This window comes from Danio rerio, chromosome 18 (assembly GCF_049306965.1).
Source record: "Danio rerio strain Tuebingen ecotype United States chromosome 18, GRCz12tu, whole genome shotgun sequence".
Taxonomy (NCBI): domain Eukaryota; kingdom Metazoa; phylum Chordata; class Actinopteri; order Cypriniformes; family Danionidae; genus Danio; species Danio rerio.
In genome coordinates, this window is record NC_133193.1 from 15,019,243 (window position 1) to 15,041,718 (window position 22,476).

General features: G+C 36.6%; 1 protein-coding gene and 1 long non-coding RNA gene across 2 annotated transcripts in view; one reads left to right on the forward strand and one right to left on the reverse strand.

The window, feature by feature from the left end:
• The window catches only part of cdh13 (cadherin 13, H-cadherin (heart)), a 574,628-nt gene that overhangs the window by 110,332 nt on the left and 441,820 nt on the right, over positions 1-22,476 (forward strand). The window lies entirely within an intron of this gene.
• On the reverse strand, positions 8,352-14,058 carry LOC141378730 (uncharacterized). The gene is made up of 2 exons (XR_012393988.1): positions 10,868-14,058; positions 8,352-10,734 (listed from the first exon to the last, which is right to left on the reverse strand). It is a non-coding gene; the product is annotated as an uncharacterized lncRNA (long non-coding RNA).

The following is a 22,476-nucleotide window of genomic DNA, read 5'->3' on the forward strand; positions in this document are numbered from 1 at the left end:
TGATATGTTCTATGGCAGTACTTTTGGTGTGGTGGTTGTTGCTTTTTTAAATATTCAAGGTCTAGGAAAGACCTTTTTTTTTTTTTTTTTTTTTTGGAAAACTGAATAATGTTTTTTGGTCCCACTTTATATTAAGTGGTCTTAACTAATATGTACTCACATTTGAATTTAATAATTCATTACTTATTGTGTAAATACACTCACCGGTCACTTTATTAGGTACACCTTACTGGTACCAGGTTGGACCCCCTTTTGCCTTTAGAACTGCCTTAATCCATCATGGCAGAGATTCAACAAGGTACTGGAAATATTCCTTGTTGCTCCCGTTCCACCACATCAAAAAGGTACTCTATTGGCTTGAGATTTGCTGACTGTGGAGGCCATTTGAGTACATGAACTCATTGTCATGTTCAAGAAACCAGTCCGAGATGATTCGGCTTTATGAAATGGTGCGTTATCCTGCTGGAAGTAGCCATCAGAAGATGGTTACACTGTAGTCATAAAGGGATAGACATGGTCAGCAGCAATACTCAGGTAGACTGTGGAATTGACAAAATGCTCAATTGGAACTAATCGGCCTAAAATGGGCCAAAAAAAAAAAAAAAATCAGTCACACCATTACACCACCACAACCAGCCTGATTCGTTGATACAAGGCAGGATGGATTCATGCTTTCATGTTGTCGACGCTAAATACTGACCGTACCATTTAAATGACGCAGCAGAAATTGAGACTCATTAGACCAGGCAATGTTTTTCCAGTCTTCTATTGTCCAATTTTAGTGAGCCTGTGCGGATTGTAGTCTCAGTTTTCTTGTTCTTAGCTGACAGGAGTGACACCCGTTGTGGTCTTCTGCTGCTGTTGCCCATCCATTTCAAGGTTCGATTTGTTGTGTTGAAAGACAATTTTCGGCAAACCTTGGTTTTAAATTCGGTTAAGTAAAAGTTATTGTTGCCTTTCTATTAGCTTGAACCAGTCTACCAATTTTCCTCTGACCTCAAACAAACCTCTGACCATCAACAAGGCATTTGTGCCCACAGAACTTCCACTCACTGGATATTTTCTCTTTTTTTCGGACCATTCTCTGTAAATCCTAGAGATGGTTGTGCATGAAAATCCCAGTAGATCAGCAGTTTTTGAAATTTTCCACCAACAACCATGCCACGTTCAAAGTCACTGAAATCACATTTCTTCCCCATTCTGATGCTCAGTTTGAACTGGAGCAGATCGTCTTGACCATGTCTACATGCATAAATCCATTGAGTTGCTTCCATGTGGTTGGCTGATTAGAAATTTGCGTTGACAAGCAATTTTTAAACAGGTGAACCTAATAGTGTTCGGTGAGTGTACATGTTTTTACATTGTTATTATGCTCAATTAAATACCTGCATATAATTACATCTGTAGTTCATTTCTGTAATTACATTTGTAATTACACCGTTGACAAACTCTTACACCTTAACTGAAACCTACTCATACCACCAACACATTTGTTATCCTTACCTGGACCTCAATACCAACAGAAGTGTTCTGCAATACATCATGAACACATTAAGTACATTGTATTTATATTTTGATGTAAGTGCATAGTAGTTAGTTGTGGGAACTGTTTAAAAAAAGAAATTAGTGATTCAGGGGGAAGTCAAAAGTTTGTGAAAGCTATGGTATTGTAAGTTTTGCAACAACTGCTTAATCTCAGGCTCCTTTTTCATAATTTAAAAATTGCTGTTTATTCTGAAAAGGAAAACAACAAGAATAAAAAACAACATATTGTTCGACCTTTTTGCAACTAGAGTTGATGGAAATTTATATATTCATATGAAGTACAACTCTGACCAAAAAATTATATGAATAGGTTCCTATTTTCTTCTAAGTTATGTTCTGTAAATGTTCTGTAAGTCTTAGCAATAACGTTGTTGCCGAGTAAACTACAATATGCAGCAAGTTTTATGTGCAACATTATGCTTGATTTATAGTGCAAATTGGAGCGCTGAATGATTTTATAGGTGACAAAAAAATCACCAGGCATGAAAAACATTCACCTTGAAATTCTGCTTTTAGTGCCACCTATAATATGTTCTGAAACGTGTTAAGCCATTAATTCTGTTCAAACTAATTATTTTACTTTTGCTGAAGTGTTAAAAAATATAGAAGCAAAAATTCTTTGAGTACAAATTATTATACATATTATGTTTCATTACTTTGCTTGGATAGGTCAGAGTTGAGTTTTGTAATAAAGGGTCAAACATTGTCATTAGATCTGACATTTTAGGGAGCATTTTGAGATCATTTTGCTGCATTTTGTTATTGTTGTCGCACTTGCCTTTCCGGCGGTAAAGCTTGGAGAGCACGCTCATTAAGTTAACAAGCATAATGCTTGACTCTGAATTGCTGAACAGGTGAGAGGCTCTTTTTTAGAGCGGCATTATTCCTGATGAAGCGTTTTGGTAAACAAACATCAAGTGACCCATGGATGATGTTGCATTTGTGGCCTTTTCTTCACCTTTTCATAAATGGCTAAGTGCATGCACAAAAGGTGAACACATTGTGTGTTGTAAGAATTCGTACAAAATTAAGTTGCCACTATTTGTCTGACTAATCAATTTCCTACCACTGAAAGGTGGCTTTATTGTGTGTCCTTCAAACAACTGAAGGTGTGTTTACGTTCATCATTGCTCGTTGAAATTTCACATACAATATTTAGTAAATCTATTACTAATCAGAATGATCAGAAGTTTTGAGGGAAAAAAATCCCCCTAACAGAATATGCATGTTCACTCTAGTCAAAAATTTGACACAAAGACAACAGCGTGGTGACTTCTTTGTGACCTTCATATGGTTTTCATGGTGTTGACAGTGAACAATGAACCTGGTCTAACCTTCCAGTGCTTGAAATGCCAGGCTTAATCCCATTCAGAATTGTGTCAGAAGAACCACAGGGGTTATGCTGGCAGAAGTGACTTGGAGTGAGGTTTAGAGGGGTTAGTGTAATGGATGCCAGCTAGTAAGAGCTGTGTCTTTAGCACTCTTATGCACTCCTATTGTGTCTCCCATGTTTGAGATGCTGGATCAAATCCTGCTTAAAGAGGGGTGAAAAAACCAGAGGGGTTAAACTGGAGACCATGACCTAGATGGAAGTGAATTTTGCTGGATGTGATGGGGTGAAGCCTATGCCCCATGTTTGAGACTTGATTTGAATATCAATCAGAGCGGTGTAAGTAAAACCAAGGGGGTAACCTTGATGCTATGTCTCGAATGGGTTTAGGGTTTACAGGGGCCAGTGTAATGAAGGCCATTGAGTAAAAACTTAACAAAAAAGAGAAGTAACAAGTAACTGACACTAAAGGCTGTAGTCTTTAGCATATTTGTTTGCATGCCTACCTCACACATGGGGTGAGAAGAACCAGATATATTACAACCGATGCCTTGACCTACATTAAATAGGAGTTTTGGGGATAGTGATGTAGTAAGAGTAGCAAGTTACACTGTGTGAATTCTGATGATTGAAATATTTATTTCCACACAAACGTCATATTGAGCTCATGTAAAAATCATTCAGACTTGAATTATGACACAATTTTATGACGAGGTGAATTTTGGAGCAATCAAATGAAATTCCACGGCAAAAACATAAACAGTGGAAAACATTGCTTCCAGAGTCACTCACTCTCTCAACTTCAGGTAAATGTACAAAAAAAACAAACAAAACAACATGCTGCTAAACTGACTTAGTCTTTTCATGGCATCTATATATTGCTGCTCTCTGGTAATTTGAAGAAGTAAGTACATTACTTTAGATAAAAGTGTCTGCTAAATGAATACATGCAGATTGTCCTTGTTCAACCACACACACCTCACAAATTTAAGTAAACATCCCCAAAAATGTAATGTTAAAAAAAGATTGGGAAATAATTCATTTTACTAGAGCAGATGCTTTAAAAAAAGATCTGGGGCCTCTTCCTTGCTTATCTTTTTAAAAGTATAAGTATGGCACTTGTGATTGTGATTCATGGACAATTTCACTCTTTCTTTTCCTTGTTTTGAGTTTAATTAAGTAAAACTTGATGTATATTATTTACTTTATGTGGTGCATGTTTAGATGGAATGGTGCTTGTTCTTTATTTATTATCATTATTTTTTAAAAATTGTATTATTGATTCACTTTTCTTTTGCATTTTTTCCCTATTTTTATAAAACGTATTATAGATTGTATAAATGCTTTTGTTCAGGTTTGTATTTATAAATAAATAAATAAAAATTATTGGGAACTTGACTCATTCACGCATCAAATTTGCTTCATTCGCGCGTCAAATTCACTACACAAAAGACATGGATTTGCGTCATGGGTAGAGCTTCTGTCTGCCCAGTAACTCTAGCTCCATTTCTAAATGTCTAACATGCATTTTATTGCTATAATAGCTGCGCTTTGTGCTTCAGGAAGGCTGAAAAACGGCGTATATTTATTCGCCGCCATGCCTGAGTCGACTAGATCCTTTCTAAGGTACACCCAGCTCTGTGAGTTCATCAACTCCTCCAGAAACTATATCTAGATGATGGAGGCTTTCAGCGGTGCTTCAGACTGAGCCAAGCCCAGTTTGATGTACTGTTGTCCGGTGTCGGCAAGAGGATTTCGCTTCTAGACTCCAACAACAGGCACGTCATAATCACTCCCCTACAAGAGCAAGCTCATTGTAGGTTAATGTGTCGTTAATGTATACTAAAGATTAGATTTTCCAACTCGAGCGATACGTGCCAAAGGCTCATTGCTCAGGGCTTCGCTTTATTCGTGCTGCGAAACGTGCCACAGGATGTCTATTCGCATCTCTACATTGACTTAACATGTAAATCACTTGCGCTTGATGATTCATTCATGTATGGTGTGAACGCAGCACTAGATCGGTGCAAGAACAACCATGGGGTTAAATTGGTGGTTTAGGTGGTGATTTAGGTGGTAATATGTTTAGGTAGTGCAGTGGAGGCCACAAACACTCTGGCTTCAAGGCACTTCTTATTAGAATTCCAACATCCTTAGCTGGAAACAATGGTTCAGATCTCACTCAGAGAGTGAGTAAGACTAGAACGGGGTGGGCAAACATGGTCCTGGAGAGTTGGTGTCCTGCAGAGTTTACCTCCAACCAAAATCAAACACACCTGCCTACAACACCTATAGCTTTCTAGTGATCTTAAAGACACTGCTTAGCATGTTCATGTGTGATTGATTAGTGTTGAAGCAAGACTCTGCAGGACACTGGCCCTCCAGGACCAAGTTTTCTCACTCCTGAGCTGGAAGGTTTGCACCTCACATGCACCTCTACTCAAAAGGTAATTATTACTACTATTGATTCATACATCAGACACATTTAGGAGCAACTCACATGTGTCAAGCTTGAAATGGGGATGGACAGGGGGTGACTCTTTGAACTGTATTGAAAGCCACATTGCACAGTTGTGCATATGGAGGAAGATTCACCTTGTCTTTGAGCAGCTGCAGCTTCATTAAGGGCTTGTCGGTGAGGCAGGGAGTCCCATCTGCCGCGGCTGATGGTGTTGGCGATAGCGCCTGGGCCATGCACGTTTTAGCTTGGCATGTCTAATTCACCCAGCATAGCGACTACATGAAAGATCCGACTGCGAGCAAGTGTTGGGCATTACCTAGCCACTTCCCATGGGGCCTTCTGGCCATCAGAGGTGAAAGGATTGACCCAGCTTCATTGTGGTGCCTCGGTCAGATGAGTTGGGAAAGGGAGTTACATGAAAAATGGAGAAATCTGCTAATATTTTGTAATTATTGCACCATTTTTGCTGTAAGTTACATCATTAAGGTTTAGTGCTATGATTAAGGATGGATTTATGTTGCCCTCCAGTGAAACTTTTTAAGTTCTGTATGTCTGCATATCTTCGTTTTTTTTTGTGATCAGGCTATTTAAGCAATAGCTGTCGGCATGGTTCATTAGGCCAGAGAATTTTTAACTGAAAGCTTGTGCTTTCCAACAAGACAAATTTCAGTGTGTTTAACTTAGCTGGATGCTTGATGCGTCTCTTTTCCATTTTGAAATGTCTTGCAGTTTTGGTTTTTACTTTAATGGTGTAAGCCAGGGGTCTCTAAACTCGGTCCTGCATAGTTTAGCTCTAACTTCCCTTAACACACCTGCCTGGAAGTTTCTAGTATATCTAGAAAGAGCTTGATTAGCTGGTTTAGGTGTGTTTAATTGGGGTTTGAACTAAAATATGCAGGACACCGGCCCTCCAGGACCGAGTTTGGACTCCCCCGGTGTAAGCTGAAACTCTATTTTACTTTGGTCAGTATTGGTTCAACATATTCCTGAATGATGCAGTTTTAGCATAAGAAATATGAATAATTTATTGAAACTCTAGGCTCGATCTGGTCATAGAAAATGTCAGACAAGGCAAAGGTATCATTTTCTTTTTTCTTCTTTCCATTATTATTGAAGCAAATGTAAATAAATTTAAAGAAGTTACAGAACTGTGAACTAATATTAATTGACTTTAATTTTGATTAGTATTTAGTAATGTGTCCTCTTTAAAATCTTCAATGCAGCCTTGTATTCTGCTAAAGTGTGTATGAAGTACGATGACACATTTAAAAGTTCGCACTAATATATTTGAAACATACATAAACAAATATAAACAACCTTGTACACTCAACCTAGCCTTCATAAATGGAAATGAGTTCAAATATTGTGATGAAGATACTCCATTAAGGCAATGACCTGTTCCAGAATGACCACTTATGATGTCTGTTAAACTGAATACATGGCACAGGGCCAAAAAACTATTAAGTAGGCACTTATTTTAACAGGAGTATCGACGTAGGTGTTTATGTAGGATGCTGCTTAAAACGGATGTCACTTTGATCGCTGTAGCATGTCAACTCGTGTCACAATATTAAAGATATTGCTTGAGAATTTAGCAAAGCAGACAGTTCTGGAAGCATTTGCCGACTTGTGCAGTGTCAGTGCTGAATGTCTTGCCTGTGAAAGTAGGAGATGTTGAGGCCTACAAAACCTGATTTTAAGATGAAATGGAAAGATTTTAAAGGTCCAGTGATGACTTATTTCTAATTTTACTTTAAAAAACGACTAGTTATATTACTGAATAAAAAAAAAAAAAGATTTGAATTGAAGCAAAAACTGAAGCAAATTATCACTAATATTTAAGTAATGTTTTGACAATGTATTTTGGATTTACTACTAAAGCCACTTTTCTTGTTTATTTCATGTTTCAGATTACATATGCAGGGTTTTGTGAGTAATTTGACTGACTGAATGATTGTCACACAATAAACGGAGTTACAGTGTTGGGTGATAATGTGTTACTAGTAATGCATTACATTAAAGACATTACTTTTGACTAATACTGTAATGCACAACTTTCTAAATGTATTTATTAATCCGTTAAATTACAGTATGACGCGTTTGTCCGTTACTTAGTTAATTAATTAATTTTGGCTGCAGACTAGCCTAGCATTGTGGGATTGGTGGATGCCAATCTACCACTGTAGAGAAGACATGTAGTGGCAAATAGATTGGACAAGAGCAAAGCGAAAGCAGAGAGAATGGGTGAGAGAGACCAAATGCGCGTAAGGTAGGTCGAGTAGGCCCGGTGTCCATGCGAGCGAGCCAGAGACTATTAACATTACAATTATTAATTACTATTACTACTATGTTTCAAATAAATAAGCACACATTTGTTATCTGTAGAACAAAATTGAAAAGTTTAGTTGACACAGTGACACATTTCCATTATATTTCAGACCATTTATTCATTCATTCATTTTCTTTTCGGCTTAGTCCCTTTATTAATCAGGGGTCGCCACAGCGGAATGAACCGCTAACTCATTCAGCACATGTTTTACGCAGCGGATGCCCTTCCAGCCACAACCCAACACTGGGAATAACCCATACACTCTTATTCTCACACATACACTACAGCTAATTTAGCTTATTTAATTAAAGGTCCAGTGATGACTTCTTTCTAATTTTACTTTAAAAACGACTAGTTATATTACTGAATAAAAAAAAAAAGATTTGAATTGGAGCAAAATTAATTTTTTGGAATTTAATTAACCTGTACCACATGTCTTTGGACTGTGGAGAAAACCGGAGGACCCGGAGGAAACCCATGCGAACACGGTGAGAACATGCAAACTCCACACAGAAATGTCTGCTGACCCAGCTGAGACTTGAACCAGTGACCTTCTTACTGGGAGGTGATCGTGCTACCTACTGCGCCATTGTGACGCCCTTTTTTCAGAATACATTATTTATAATGTATAGTGTTGTATTGCTCAGAAAAATGCTGTGATTTATTTTTATTTTTTATTATTGTTAAACATGTATTTTAGCTGTTATACAACAGCAGATTTTGCACTTTGAATACACACAGCTCACTTCACGTAAGTTGTTGACCTACCACGTTTAATTTGTGGTTAGTTTGAAAATTCGTTTTCAAACGTTTTTGTAATGTTTTTTTTTTTTAAGAATCCAGAACATTTTTGTTGTCTATAATGGCAACATTTTGGTGCTGAGCTTTACCAAATTGATTCTGAAGGATAATTCAGATTGCTTTCATTTATTTATTTCAGAAAGGTTTTATGTTTGTTGTATATTGTTACTACGAGCTGTGAAGGAACATGTTTAGGGGTTAAACACTCTACAAACTTCTATGACGCTGAAGTAACTTTAGTTTTTGCTTTTTTTGTTTCTAAATATATTCTTCAGCTGGTCTTTGGTTTTAGTTGTGAGAATGCAAATGACTTAAAACTGTGGAGCTGGTCAACAGTGTATTTTCCATGCAACACTGAAATGACCTTATGAGGTCTTTAATGAGAGCATTCAAATTTTTCTTTGGAAAAGTACCTCAAATTACTTTTAATAGTAATGCATTAATTTATTGGTGTAAGTAATTGAGTTTTGAATAAGGTAACTATTAGTAACTGTAACTAGGTTTTATATTTTCAGTAACTAGCACAACACTGCGTGATTACTAAATAAATTTAAACTATATTTATTAGAAAACAGTTTATACAACCACACAAACATTTGGAAGGTGTCAAACTTCTTTTTGCTTTCTCTGGAGATCATCTTTAAGAGAATATTAATGCTTTCTGCAGGTTTTCAGCAAATTTTCTTGTCCAAATCAGGGTTACGAAACGATCAAAATAAACTGTACACCCAAGAAGAAAAAAAAATCCCCCTTTGTTGCTTTAAGAATTTTCAGCTGATTGTTGCAAGACGTGGAACGAATTGCAGGGTTCTGTAGCATGGCTGACAATGGAGCACTATCATTTGACAAAAAGCACCACCAAAAACCAGAGAGTGAAATCTTCCAAGTAAGTGCCTTTCCAATAAATGGGCCCATTTTAGAGCTAGAGGAGTGATGGAGAGATGGGAAATGATGGGAAAAAAAGAAGCAGAATGACAGTGGCTGACAGAAGCTACCTGGAATGTTTATCTCACAATAGTTGTCGTGCAGCAACGGTGGATCCTTGAGTACATGTTTTTGTGTGCGCTTGGAGGATTGAGGTATTACCCTCAGCACATCGGAGTATATCCCTCATCCCCCCAGAGGAGAAAACGAGGCAGATGTTGTATTGATCAGGTTTACATTCATGCTGTTCACCTTTGTTTCCACATTCTGCCTCATGCTCTTGTCATTTTTTTTTATTTGAATGACATTGATTTCTTTTATATCCATGTTGTGTGATCATGCTTCTTTTGTAGCTTTATTGAAATATTTAGTTGTTTACATGCATAGGTTTGTTCTTTCCAAGTGAAATTAGTCTGACTTCATATTCTGAGTGTTTATATTGAAAAATACCAAATAATCTGCTTCTGTAAAAATTACGAAGGGACATCAACATGAGGTTGGATTGAAGGGGGTAAAATGACATGAAAGATTGTAACATCATTACTATTTTTGAATAGAAGTCTGTTGTTCTTAGTATGCATTGACTTTAGCTGTCTCTTTCTTTACGGTGACAGTTCAGAATGGGATAAACATCTTGTTCTCAAAGTTTTCTGAACCCAAGATATGTTGTCATTTCAGTTCTCAACTATATTTTGATTCTCTTTATTTTTATCATAATTCCAACCAAGGCTTATTCGGAAAACGTACCCCTGTATACATATCTGGAGAGCACCAAATGCATCCAAGGAAGAATTATTATTATTTTTTTTTTTGCAGTTTTTGTTTTCGAGAATCCACCAGAGGCCATTGTGGATGCTTTTTGAGATCTCAAATTTCTCTCGTGAGTGCCCTCACCGGATTTTTACCACACTTTTAAATTTTACTACATTCTCACCATTTTTCACTTGTTTATTTTATTTTTTGGTTTTTGTTTTTGTCTTACCTGCTTTCTGGAACCGTTTTCTGGAATGTAGATTGGGCTAAGTGTGTAATGAGCCTATAGCGGGTCACACACCAGATGCACTGCTCAGTGCCTTGCTGCGATGTGCACATGACTATTAGAAGTAACGCACACATGACGCGCACTCTGGCATGTTATTTAAAATGAAAATATTCAGATGGTGCTTTGGAATAGCAGAAACAGTGTCCTGAGTCATAGCTGGGTGCCACGAACAGCCATCGACTTGCGGTTCCGGTGTGCATACCCTGATAGAAATATATGTTTGCAATTCTAAAATGGATGGCACAGCATGTCTGTTTCAAGACCTGCACCATAACAGGAAGAATTAAGAATAGTTCTTTAAGCTACTTATTACGTATTTAAGCTACTACATTGTTTAAAAAAATATTTTAGAATCTACTTGAATTTGGTATTCAAGTTGTATTGTAAGTTAAGTTAATTCTGTTTCATAGTTTTTATTTGGACTAATCAAGGAACCAATAATTCTATTTGATAATTAATTATTAAAGTATAGCAATAATTATGTTCAGAGCTTCGTAGTTTAAAATAAGCTAACAGTCTAATAAACTACTGTATAAGATAACACACACAGCTGCCTAAATGAATAGGCATGTACAGTTGATCACTTGGGTCTGTTTAAATATTATTAAAAACTGTACTTAAAAAAAGCACAAGAAATAATGCTGCTTTGAAACAAACGTATTTTATCAATACACTTTAATTTAAGACAGTTGTTTAAATTTTTTCAATATTTATTATTGAAAATAAGAGTTGGCCTACTACAGAAATTTTAATTCGGCGCAGAATCTGAGCAGTATTGGATTAACGGTGAGCGTGAGCGGAATGCTCTTGCTTTGGGCGGTTATTGACTAAATGGAGTGCATGACCATGGAGGAATGCTTAGCTCACATGCTCTGGCTGCTACGGTATATCAGTTCAGTGTGTTCACTATGTTACATAACTGCCCCCTGCTGGTCATATCTTTCTTATGTTAGACCATGTTGTGCTGTGCCACGCAGTACTGCAGCACTGTGTGTGATCACATTCATTCACTCACGCATTCTCGGTTGCCACATCTTTAGCTGCTTTACACAGGTGAGTGGGCTCCGAAATTCACCTGTAGAAACACTAAAAAACCCACTTTATTAAACACTATTCTCTGAGCACAAACTGTTCCTTTTTATAATTAGCACTTGTACAGTATGTGTTGTCCTTTCTGTGAATGCCTCCTCAATTGTACTGTAAATCGCTTTGGACAAAATCATCTCCCAAATGACTTAATGTAAATGTAGCAATCAGACATTAGTATTCATGATCATTTTTTGTTCCTTTATCACTTAGATTATGAATATACAATTGGATTGCAACAGAAAATGTAGGTTGTGATACAGCTCAAGGCAGATACTTTGTACTATTCTACTTATTCCACTCAGTTCGAGCAGTTCATCCACGTTGTCTTTGTTACTCGGTTTGTCAAACACAGCTTTCAGATATGAACGAAATAAGTGAGCATATATTGCACAAACCCTAAAAGCTGATTTACTTCACTTTCATTTCAATTTCTCTCATCCCTTTGTCATCGACGTTATAAAAAGCGAGCCCTTCGCTATTTTAGAATGGATTTAGATGGATTTTGATCTGTTTGCACGAACGGCTCTATTACCTGTAATTGTTTCTGAGTGTTTGCACATTAAGAACAGAATATATTCTCAGTTTATTATGTAGTTCTGTGCACGCTGCACATTTTCAATAATAGCAGCGCGAACAATAATGGCTTTGACAAGAGTAAAATGACAGTTTTGAGTCAACACTCATAAAGTAGGTGGTAGGATGTCAGCATTTGTCAGCTGAGGAATGTTTGCACAATTTCATCACTTTGATTTATTGCCGTTTGTAATTTTTGACAACAGGCTTTTTCTGTCTCACTCTCGGCTTCTATCCTCGTGTTCACACTTGAAGAAAAAAAAAAAAACAGTTTATTTTTTCATCTAGTAGTGTAAAAAGATCTTTTGGGAGATGATTTACATTGTCACTATGCTGTCTTCCTCATTTAAATGAACTCCACGATCTGCATGATGCATGAGACGGAATTACATCAAATCAAAGTGGAATGCATGGCACATTTTTTCTAATATATATATTATTATTATTTTGACACCAATCTGAATATTTGCTCCCTGCTGCTTCATGACTGGAGATGCAGATGAAGTCCGTGTCATCTAAAATATAACTTTATCCTGTCAGAATGAATCTGCCCTCTTGTAACATTATGTCCATTATCTTGAGATGCGTCGTCGGATGTTTTCTGATAGTCGGAGGAGGAAATAGAAGCGTTTCAGACGGAATATTAGGGTAGAAGATGATTAGCTACGCCTTTCCTTTTTTGATCTGACAGGGTTGTGTTTTTGAAGTGGAAGTTGATGGAAAGCAAGATAACACAAGATTGTAGGCTTGGAACAGAAATGCATTGTAGTCAATCATGGTACTTGTGACAAATTGAAGTAGTAAGTCATTTCTGAAATACGGCCGGAGCTCGTTTCGCAGATAGCTTTGCATTTCTTTTTCGGATATGCGGCTGCTTAGAGTTATTGCCAGTGTCATACGTTCTAGGGTTATGGAGTTATTTGTGGCCTGTGCATGTGGTGTTTTTTGGCCTACTATTAATTTACAAGCTGACAGGATGTAAACAAACCACAGGTAGCCATACACAGCAGATGTTCTTCAGGGTCTCACACTCCATTCCAGGTGTTTGTTCTGACATATTTCGCTATTACAGCTGCCAGTATTTCTCTCTCTCTCAGACTCTCTTGCAGATTTCTTGATGAGACAGTGTGTCATTTTTACCATTTTACTGATGTGAAACTGTGTTCTCCAGACATCCACTCCAATCTCTTTTCCATTGCTCGCTTTCGGTTCTAGTGAAATTGCAAAACCAATTGCAACTCCACTTCTGATATGCAGCCACTGTTTTTTTTTTCTTTTCTTTTTTGGCACTTAAAATAAATTAAAAATTACCTAGAAAATCAGATTTCATTTTAGTTAACAAAATGTTCCATTAACACTTTAGTTTAAGTCACAATTCATGCTATTAACATACGAGTCAACATTGGGATGTAATAAAACAGGATATTCAATTAAATTCAGTTCATGTTTATTTCTATAGCGCTTGCACAATGTAGATTGTGTCAAAGCAGCCTAAAGACTCGTACACACCGGGATGCTTTTCGTTTGCGTTTATCGTCAGCATTTTGCGAGACAATTTTCCAGATTTAAACCCAAGTGATTTTCATTGGCGTCGAGCAGAAGACTATGCAAAATCACTCCTTGACATCAGATGGCATTACACAACTTTAGGCTTCTGACACTCGCTTGTAACACAGAAGAAGAAGAAGAGAGAAAGTGAACACACTCATTGGTAAGTTACTGGCCACTCGAACAAGCATGAATTGTTCAAGTAGCAGCTCCAGCTCTAGCGATGAAGAAATGATTATTGTTCACCAGAGCAATAAGCAGCTCCCCTTTCATATTACCTCTGGGCATCTTCTTCAATGTGCATTGACAGTTTTGCGCTTGAGCGCTTCCAAGTGCTGTTTACTGGAACTTCAGCAGCTGCATGCACATGAACAAAAGCAGCGATCTGATTGGTGGAGGAGGTTTTGACACAGCACATCAAAAAAAAAAAAAAAAAAAAAAAAAAAAAAAAACAAACAAACAAATGAGCATGCGGCGTTTCTTTAAAAATGACGCTTTTACGCCTGCTGTTTTGCGCGTTGGTGTGCACGATCACATTGGCGCCCTTTATTTAGTCATGAGGCATTAAACGTTGACTAAAAATGCGAGCAAAATGCGTCCGGTATGCACAGGCCTTAACATAAAAGTTCTAGTAAATTAAAGCTGTGTCAGTCCAGTTTGTCGAGATGAAGTTCAGTTTAGTTCAGTTCAGTGTTGTTTAAATTTCACTGCTGAAACTTAACAGGCAGCCAGTGTCAGGAGGATAAAATGGGGGGGACAGAGCTGTCACTTTAAAGGGCACCTAGGTTACCCCTTTTTTCAGATTTAATATAAGTCTTTTGCGTCTCTAGAATGTGTATATAAAGTTTCAGATCAAAATACCCATCAGATTTTTTTATTATACCTTTTACAAGATGCTGTTTTATACTGATTTCCAGTAGGGGGTGGTTTTGTCGTACTGCGCCTTTAAGACAATTCTTTCCCGCCCACTTTCTCGCCCACTACATGCCTCCTCCCTCAGCTGCGTCAGACAACAGACAGACTTAAAGGAAGAAGGTCTCACGTAGCGTTTGTGAGATACTACAGTAAGAACTAACCTTTACTAAGTTGCATTGATGAGTCACACACAATATCGTTACAAAGTTAACGCGCGCGCACACACACACACACACACACACACACACACACACACACACACACACACACACACACACACACACACACACCACGGATGACACACACACACACACAGGCAGGCAGACAGAGCGCGCTTAGCTTAGTTAAGGCTAACCTCAAGTACTGTGTGGATATCTGTGATGCTAATGTACAAAATAAACCTGATTTTACTTCCACAAACTGGGATTGAATCGTCTTCTTTTATAATTGTTCTGACACGCGGCTGTGCTGATGAAGTAAAGCTGAAGTAAAACGCTGTAATTAATTACACACATACTCTGTTTTAAAACACTTTAAACATGTGAAACTCACTCTTAATCACATTTGATGATGATTGCTGATCCTAGCGAACAGAACAGACCTTTTATTCCCGGTTGCTTTGCGTATGTCTGTCTGGTCTTGTTCACATATACACGCGACTACCGGAACTTGTTAATGCGTCCAGCTGTCAATCAATTCGGTGGGCGGGGGGATCGCACACCTACGTAATGGTGCGATTGATTTGAAAACAGCTCCAATTGGCCGACCCTTTTTTTTGTAGTTAAATGAAAAAAAAGGACTGGGTGTGTTCATATCACCCCAGTATGACGGTCTATACACTATACCAACACACAGATCTGTCCAAACAGCTTGAAAAGTAGATTTTTTTTACCATAGGTGCCCTTTAAGAATGAACAGCTGTATAATGAAAGCATTCGATTACTTTCTAAACTTTTATGTATTTAAGACATATTTATTTAAAATAAAATGTGTCAGGATGGATAAGCTTCCATATTATTAAGTGTATTTGTCTGTTTAAAAACACACCCAAATCCCAAAGTGTCTACTTTCGCTCCTTTTTAAATTGCATGTATAGAAGCTGATCTACGAACTGAGTCTTTATTACTACAGAGCGCATCCATCAATCAGCACCATTACATGAATCGACTGATTCAGAGGTTGGATAGGAAGGGCGATGCTTTCAAGCCTACTGCTACTTTCAGTTTTCATGATTAAAATTGTGGGAGAAATGCGTTTTAATGGGATGATGTAAAACATTTAAATGGGATGATAGTGGGATAGAATGGTAAAATATGGGAAAATCCTGGCAAAAATGGGAGGGGTTGACAGGTGCTGTATGGCTATCAACTACTGTTTTATTACTGGCCTATTATTAGGATATCAACTGCTTATTAGTAGTTATAAAGTATGATCTTATTCCACGTCCCTAATCCTACCCAAAACCTAAACCAAACTTCTACCTTATTAACCTTAATAAACAGCTAATTAAGAGTTCATTAAGCTAGTATTGTTAGTTAATAGTTGGTTTATACTTTGAATTGTATCCTAAACTAAATTGTTACCAATTTTTCTCATTTTTTTAGTGAAACTTGTGATAAAAAATAAAAATATAGTTTAATAATGTATTTTTTTTCTAAGGTTTTAATAGTTTAGCTCATGTATTTACTAGCATAAACTAATAATAAACAATGCTTGCACAGTATTTTCTTGTACAGTACTTGTTTAATATTTACTTTTGTAAATAGTTATATAATATTAAAATCCAAATTAATTCTTATTAACATTAGTTAATGCACTCTGATTTAACATGAACAAAAAAAAACAACTTTATTTTCATTTTCTACCATTAGTAAATATTAATACTGTTATACATATATTGTTCATAGTTTGTTTATGTTTGTAAATACATTACCCTACACAACCATATTGTAAAGTGTTTCCATATTAAACCTGTTATAAATGTGGAGTTTTAGCATGCACAAATGAACAGCGTAGTCTCCATAGACTTCCTTTTCTGAGCCACGTCTTTTTAAATTTTCAGTTTTTCACAGAGATAACATTAGTTTTGTTTAGAATCTGCCACTAAGTTGATGCATAGGCAATTTTATTCAAACAAGATTGTGCTCCCAGCCATCTTTTAAAAAAATTCTTATTCGAAATTAAAGTGACAGTCACCAAAACAGCACAATTTGGATCAAAGCCTAAAAAGTAGATTAGACACTTACTTTAGATCTTGGTGCATAATAGGTTCATAATAGCACATTTTGGTTGACTGCGTAAAACTGACATTAAATCTATATTAAATTAATTAATTAAAATTTGTAAATTAAAATAAAACAGAAAAAAAAAACTTTTTAAGCTATTAATATAAACAGTGTAAAAAGTGACCTTAAATTCACAAATTCACAGTAAATTACTGGATAATATTTGCATTACTTTCACAGTAAAATACTGTATGTAAATTCACAACAAATTACTGTGATGTAGTTAACAGTAATTTACTGTGAGTTTGTTACAATAAACTATTGTGAAATTACAGCCATATAGTGTAACTTTACTGTAGATAGTGGAGGCAGTTACTATTATTTTACAGTATTATCTTGTAGAATTAACAATATTTTACTGTAAAGCAGGCTTTCCTCAGCTAGTCATTCTGACATTTTCCATGACTTTAAAATCATTTTGTGTCTTTGCAGGGTTTGATTTTATGAATCAGTTACTTTTGTACAAGTTTATGACGTTTTAGGCTAAGCACAAAATTATGCTCAATAAAATTTGTTATTTTCCACGTTAACCTTATAAAATTCAATAAAGGTGCAGTGCACTCAAAAATGAAAATTTTCTATGACATTCATGTCGTTTCAAAACAGCATAATTTTCCTTCAAGTTACTTTTAAAGATGGAACCAAATTGTTTTTGCGGCTGCAATAACATTGTTTTTTTCTAAATATCAAAAAGTGCCAATACTAGCATAACAGTTAATTTGTATTAATGTCTATGTTGAATGAAATAAAAGCAGTTTGAATTCCTATAACTAACATGCAAAAAAAAAAAAGCTCTTTTTACAGTAATTTGCATACTAATTTGATTCATTTTACAATTCTGAATAAAACGAACTACTGTAAATTTTTACAGTTAAATCCTGTAAAAGTGATACTAATGTACTGTAATGTGTAAGGATATTTGTTTACTGTGAAACATTATCATAAGATTGTAAAATCTGGACATTTTACAGTGAAGTTGAGAAATAATTACAAAAAACACATCAGGTACGTACATTGACTTTAAAAATAGAGGTGGAAGTTTAAAACAGAGACACACTTGATCAACTTTAAAGCCCCTGCAAAATTTAAATAACGTTTTAAAGATGTTCATATAGCAGTCTTAAGGATGTTTATAAGCTGTTGCGCTTCGAAACAGTGACAAAATCCGTATTTAGAAGAAATAAACCAGCTATAAACATCAAAAGCTTGCAGTTTGTTGCTTCTACCTAAATGGATCAACGTTATGTTTCACGACACATCAGTTTCTCATCAAATCTTGACCAATCAAATGCTCTCTAGTATCTGACATGCCCCGCCCCTTCAAGACACTTCTCATTAGCCACTTTTACTGGCAGAGCTGTGATAAAAACAAAATGCTATTGGCCGATTTTTTTATTAAGGGGACGAGCCCTCTCTTCATGTTTCAGTTGAGATTACTTTAGATTTTGAATACAAAATTCAAAGAATCAAATTTCAAAGCACATCACAGGATCTTTAAATAAATGCAGAAGTTCTTTCGAGGATTTGGTCTTCAACAATAATTGTTCTCCCTGTTGAATTCAGTATATACTTTGTTGTTTGTTAAAAAATCTGTGTGTTATTAAAAGTGTTTTTTTTAATGATTTTTGTGCTATTGCCCACTTCCAGTTTCCACTCAGAATTGGGCAATACTCTCATTCAGACTGATCCTGCCATTTTTTATGTCCATAACAAAGGGATACTTGTAGGTTCGAGTGTGTCTGATTAAAGGCCCGTAGGCGACGCGTCCCTGAGCTGACAGTTGCCGGCCTTGCTTTAGTGCGTGTGTGTATTTATCACCATCTTAAGTGCTCTCATGAAGCGTCTCCACCACTATAACTCTGTCTAATGGAAAACAAAGGCACAGCCAAGGGAGTTCAGACACTGCGTCTCTCCTCTGGCACTAATGCACCATCAAAGGGTGTTGTACGCACACCTCTGCCGGTCATAGCTCACACATCTGTCCACGACAGTACAGCTTGCTGCTGGTAGATATAGAAGTTGATGGAAAGCATGCAAAAGGATGCATAGATCTGCCTGCCAACCTCAAAACACAAAGATGAGAGAGAGTGTGAAAGAGAAGATTTAGTGCTGAAGTCTATCTTGGGGAATGCAATTTATTCACTCGTAATTAATTGATTTATTGCATGCATGCTTGACTTAATTGTATCCTGAAAGCACAGCAACAGCTTGTGAAGTTGTTTTTTTCTGGCTGGAGGATTTTCTTTTGACTTGGGCTGGTTTTATACTTAGTTAATGATTTTTTTGGCTGCATTTTTATGCATAACCCTTAAAATTATAAAAATAAAACTTTTTTTTTTTTAATTTTAAGAAATTTCTTATAAAATTGAATATGTTTATTAAAACATTTGTTTAGATTTGGTAACAAATATCATAACACTCAAACGTTAACAATGAAAATGATATCTGATTTCTGGGACTGAAGAAAATAATGCAGTTTATTGTGTTACATCATTAAATAAATATTTAGTCATAGCATCTTTCTTTTAATTATTAGCTACCTTTAATTAGAAAGAAAACTTTGTTGTAGCATGAAGTGAAACTTTATTTTAACATGCTCATTATTTATTTAGACAAATCAAACTTTTGCATCAGTTTTTTTCAATAAGATGTCTACACTAATGTAACAATTATTGCTCATGTATTTTTCTTTGCTAAGCTATATATTCTTCCTTTGTACAGATATACACTCACCGGCCACTTTATTAGGTACACCTTACTATTATCGGGTTGGACCTACTTTTGCCTTCAGAACTGCCTTAATGCTTCTGGCATAGATTCAACAAGGTACTGCAATTATTTCTCAGAGATTTAGATCCATTTTGACTTAATAGCATCTTGCAGTTGCTGCAGATTTGTTGGAAAAAATCCTCCACAGCATTACAACACCTCCACCAGCCTGAACTGTTGATACAAGGCAGGATGGATCCAGGCTTTTATGCTGTTGACGCCAAATTCTGACCATACCATCCAAATGTCGCAGCAGAAATCAGACTCATCAGACCAGGCAACATTTTTCCAATCTTCTATTTTACAATTTTGGTGAGCCTGTGTGAATTGTAGCCTCAGTTTCCTGTTCTTATCGGTGTGGTCTTCTGCTGCTGTAGCTCATATGCCTCAAGGTTGGATACCGCAGTTGTAACGAGTGGTTATTTCAGTTACTGTTGCCTATAAGTCTTGCCATTCTCCTCAGTCCTCTGGCATCAACAAGGTATTTGTGCCCACTGAACTGCTGCTCACTGGATATTTTCTCTTTTTCTGACTATTCTCTGTAAACCCTAGAGATAGTTGTGCATGGAAATCTCAGTAGATCAGCAGTTTCTGAAATACTCAGACCAGCCAGTCTGGCACCAACAACCATGCCACGTTCAAAGTCACTAAAATCATCTTTCTTCCTCATTCTCATGCTCGGTTTGAACTGCAGCAGATTGTCTTGACCATGTCTACATGCCTAAATGCATTGAGTTGCTGCAATGTGATTGGCTGAATAGAAATTTGCATTAACGAAGAGTTGTGAGTGTATAATAATTAATAATAATAATAATAATTCCTTACATTTATATAGCGCTTTTCTGGGCACTCAAAGCGCTTTACACAGTGGGGGGAATCTCCTCATCCACCACCAGTGTGCAGCATCCACCTGGATGACGCGACGGCAGCCATTTTGCGCCAGACCGCACACCACACACCAGCTGATTGGTGGAGAGGAGACAGTGATGCAGCCAATTGAATATGGGGATGGTTAGGAGGCCATGATGGACAAAGGCCAGTGGGCAGATTTGGCCAGGATGCCAAATGTATGTGTGTAGTATATGTGTGTAGTATATATGACACGGAAAGAGATTTAAATTTGTCTTAATTACTGCAGTTACGATTATATGATAGCTGTTTTATACAAATAAACAGTTTGTAAAGGCCTAATTGAGACGGATAAAATGTGTATCTGCTAGCCTTCTCTTCTGCCTACACAAGCTGTCAAGATGATGCATCGCTGAAGTGCTTTTTTTCTGTTATACTGACACTTTCTTTGCTGCGATGCCTTAAACAGATGCTGTTTTGCTTTGTTGCACTCACCTTCTACAGCCAAATAGCCGATAAAGCATCAATGTACAAACTGTCAGGTGCCTAGCTCAGTGGATATTCATTCATTCTTCTGCTCTTTTTAGGATTTTGATCACTTTCTTTACTCTGTAGTATCATGAACTGAATTTTTACTTTCTATTTCTATTTATGTGTAGCATTTGTTGTTGTTGTTGTGGTAATCGTAAATGCGGTATTCATATCTCAAAGATGAATTAATTGGAATTAAATACATTTTTAATTTAAGGTTGTTTATCCAAATCTGACCTATCAGATCGGACCTGTACTATCTTCAACCCCACTTCTCCAGTTGGTGCTGTTAGGTGTACCTAGAATTTATATATTTATTTTTATTTTGTTTAATTTTAAGCTACGTCTTTTTGTTTGATTTTGTTTTGATTTTAGTCTAGCCGATAAAAGTAACTTAATGAACTATTTTACATTTTGTCAGTTTAGTAACTAATCCGTATGATTTGTACAGTACAATTGCAGTCATACAAAAAAGTACAATTTTAAAAAGGAGGCCAACCCAACCGTCATTGGGGTAAGAGTAAGTTGTACTGAATTGTACGAATAAGATTGTACAAATTCAGTATGGTGATCACTCAATGCAGAGCTATAAATTGGCGTTAAACGTAGTTCTATGCTAATTCTATACATAATTTGATCATTATAGCAAGTAAAAATCAAGATTTCCACTGGCACTTTCTTTTGTTTCTCATTTAAACATGGCTTTCGCCTATAGTGTAGGATGCTCATTCAGAGCCAGGTCATGGAAAGCTTCACATTACATAGAGGTGTAGCAAGGTGTTCAAAGATTGCTTATGTCATCCATCATGTTTTATTCTCAGCAGTTGGCTTTCAGAGATAAGGTCTCGTGTGAAACCCTTGCTGTGCATCTAGAAGTGTACCCAGAGAGCCCCTGTTCATCACAATTACCTTTACGGTAGGGCTCTCTTCTCCAGAGAGCAGTAACAAGGGGAAATAAAATCTCACACTGCTTCCCTTTGCACCAGCAGGGATTTAGACGATAAGGCTATTAGAGGAGAGCAGGGCGAAAAGTCATTACTCAAAGTGTCCCTCTTTTAAAAGTTTTGTCTATGCACAGGTGCTCGGTTTTCGGTGGATATTTGGGTACATATTCTGCATCCAAGTAAGTCTGAGGACAGTTCTTCGCAAACAAAATATTTGCATGGTGATGCATTTGTACTCTGCTTGAACGCTTTTTCAAGCACGTACAGACAGTCTGTGTATCTGTGTATGTGATGAATTATTTCATGGCATAGTGACCTCGTAGCTTAGTATGTATAACAACACCTACTGCGCCTGATGTGTGAGTCTCACAGCACAACAGCAGATAAGTAAATGGGAATAAATGGCCTGTTGGGCAGTAAATATTGCAGATCTGTTTTTTCCTACTGGTTTATTTGAGTTTCATCAAACATATTTGAGAAACATGAATACATGATTGGATTCTCTGTATCAGCAGCAGTGTGGTAGCGTTTTGAAGTGCCT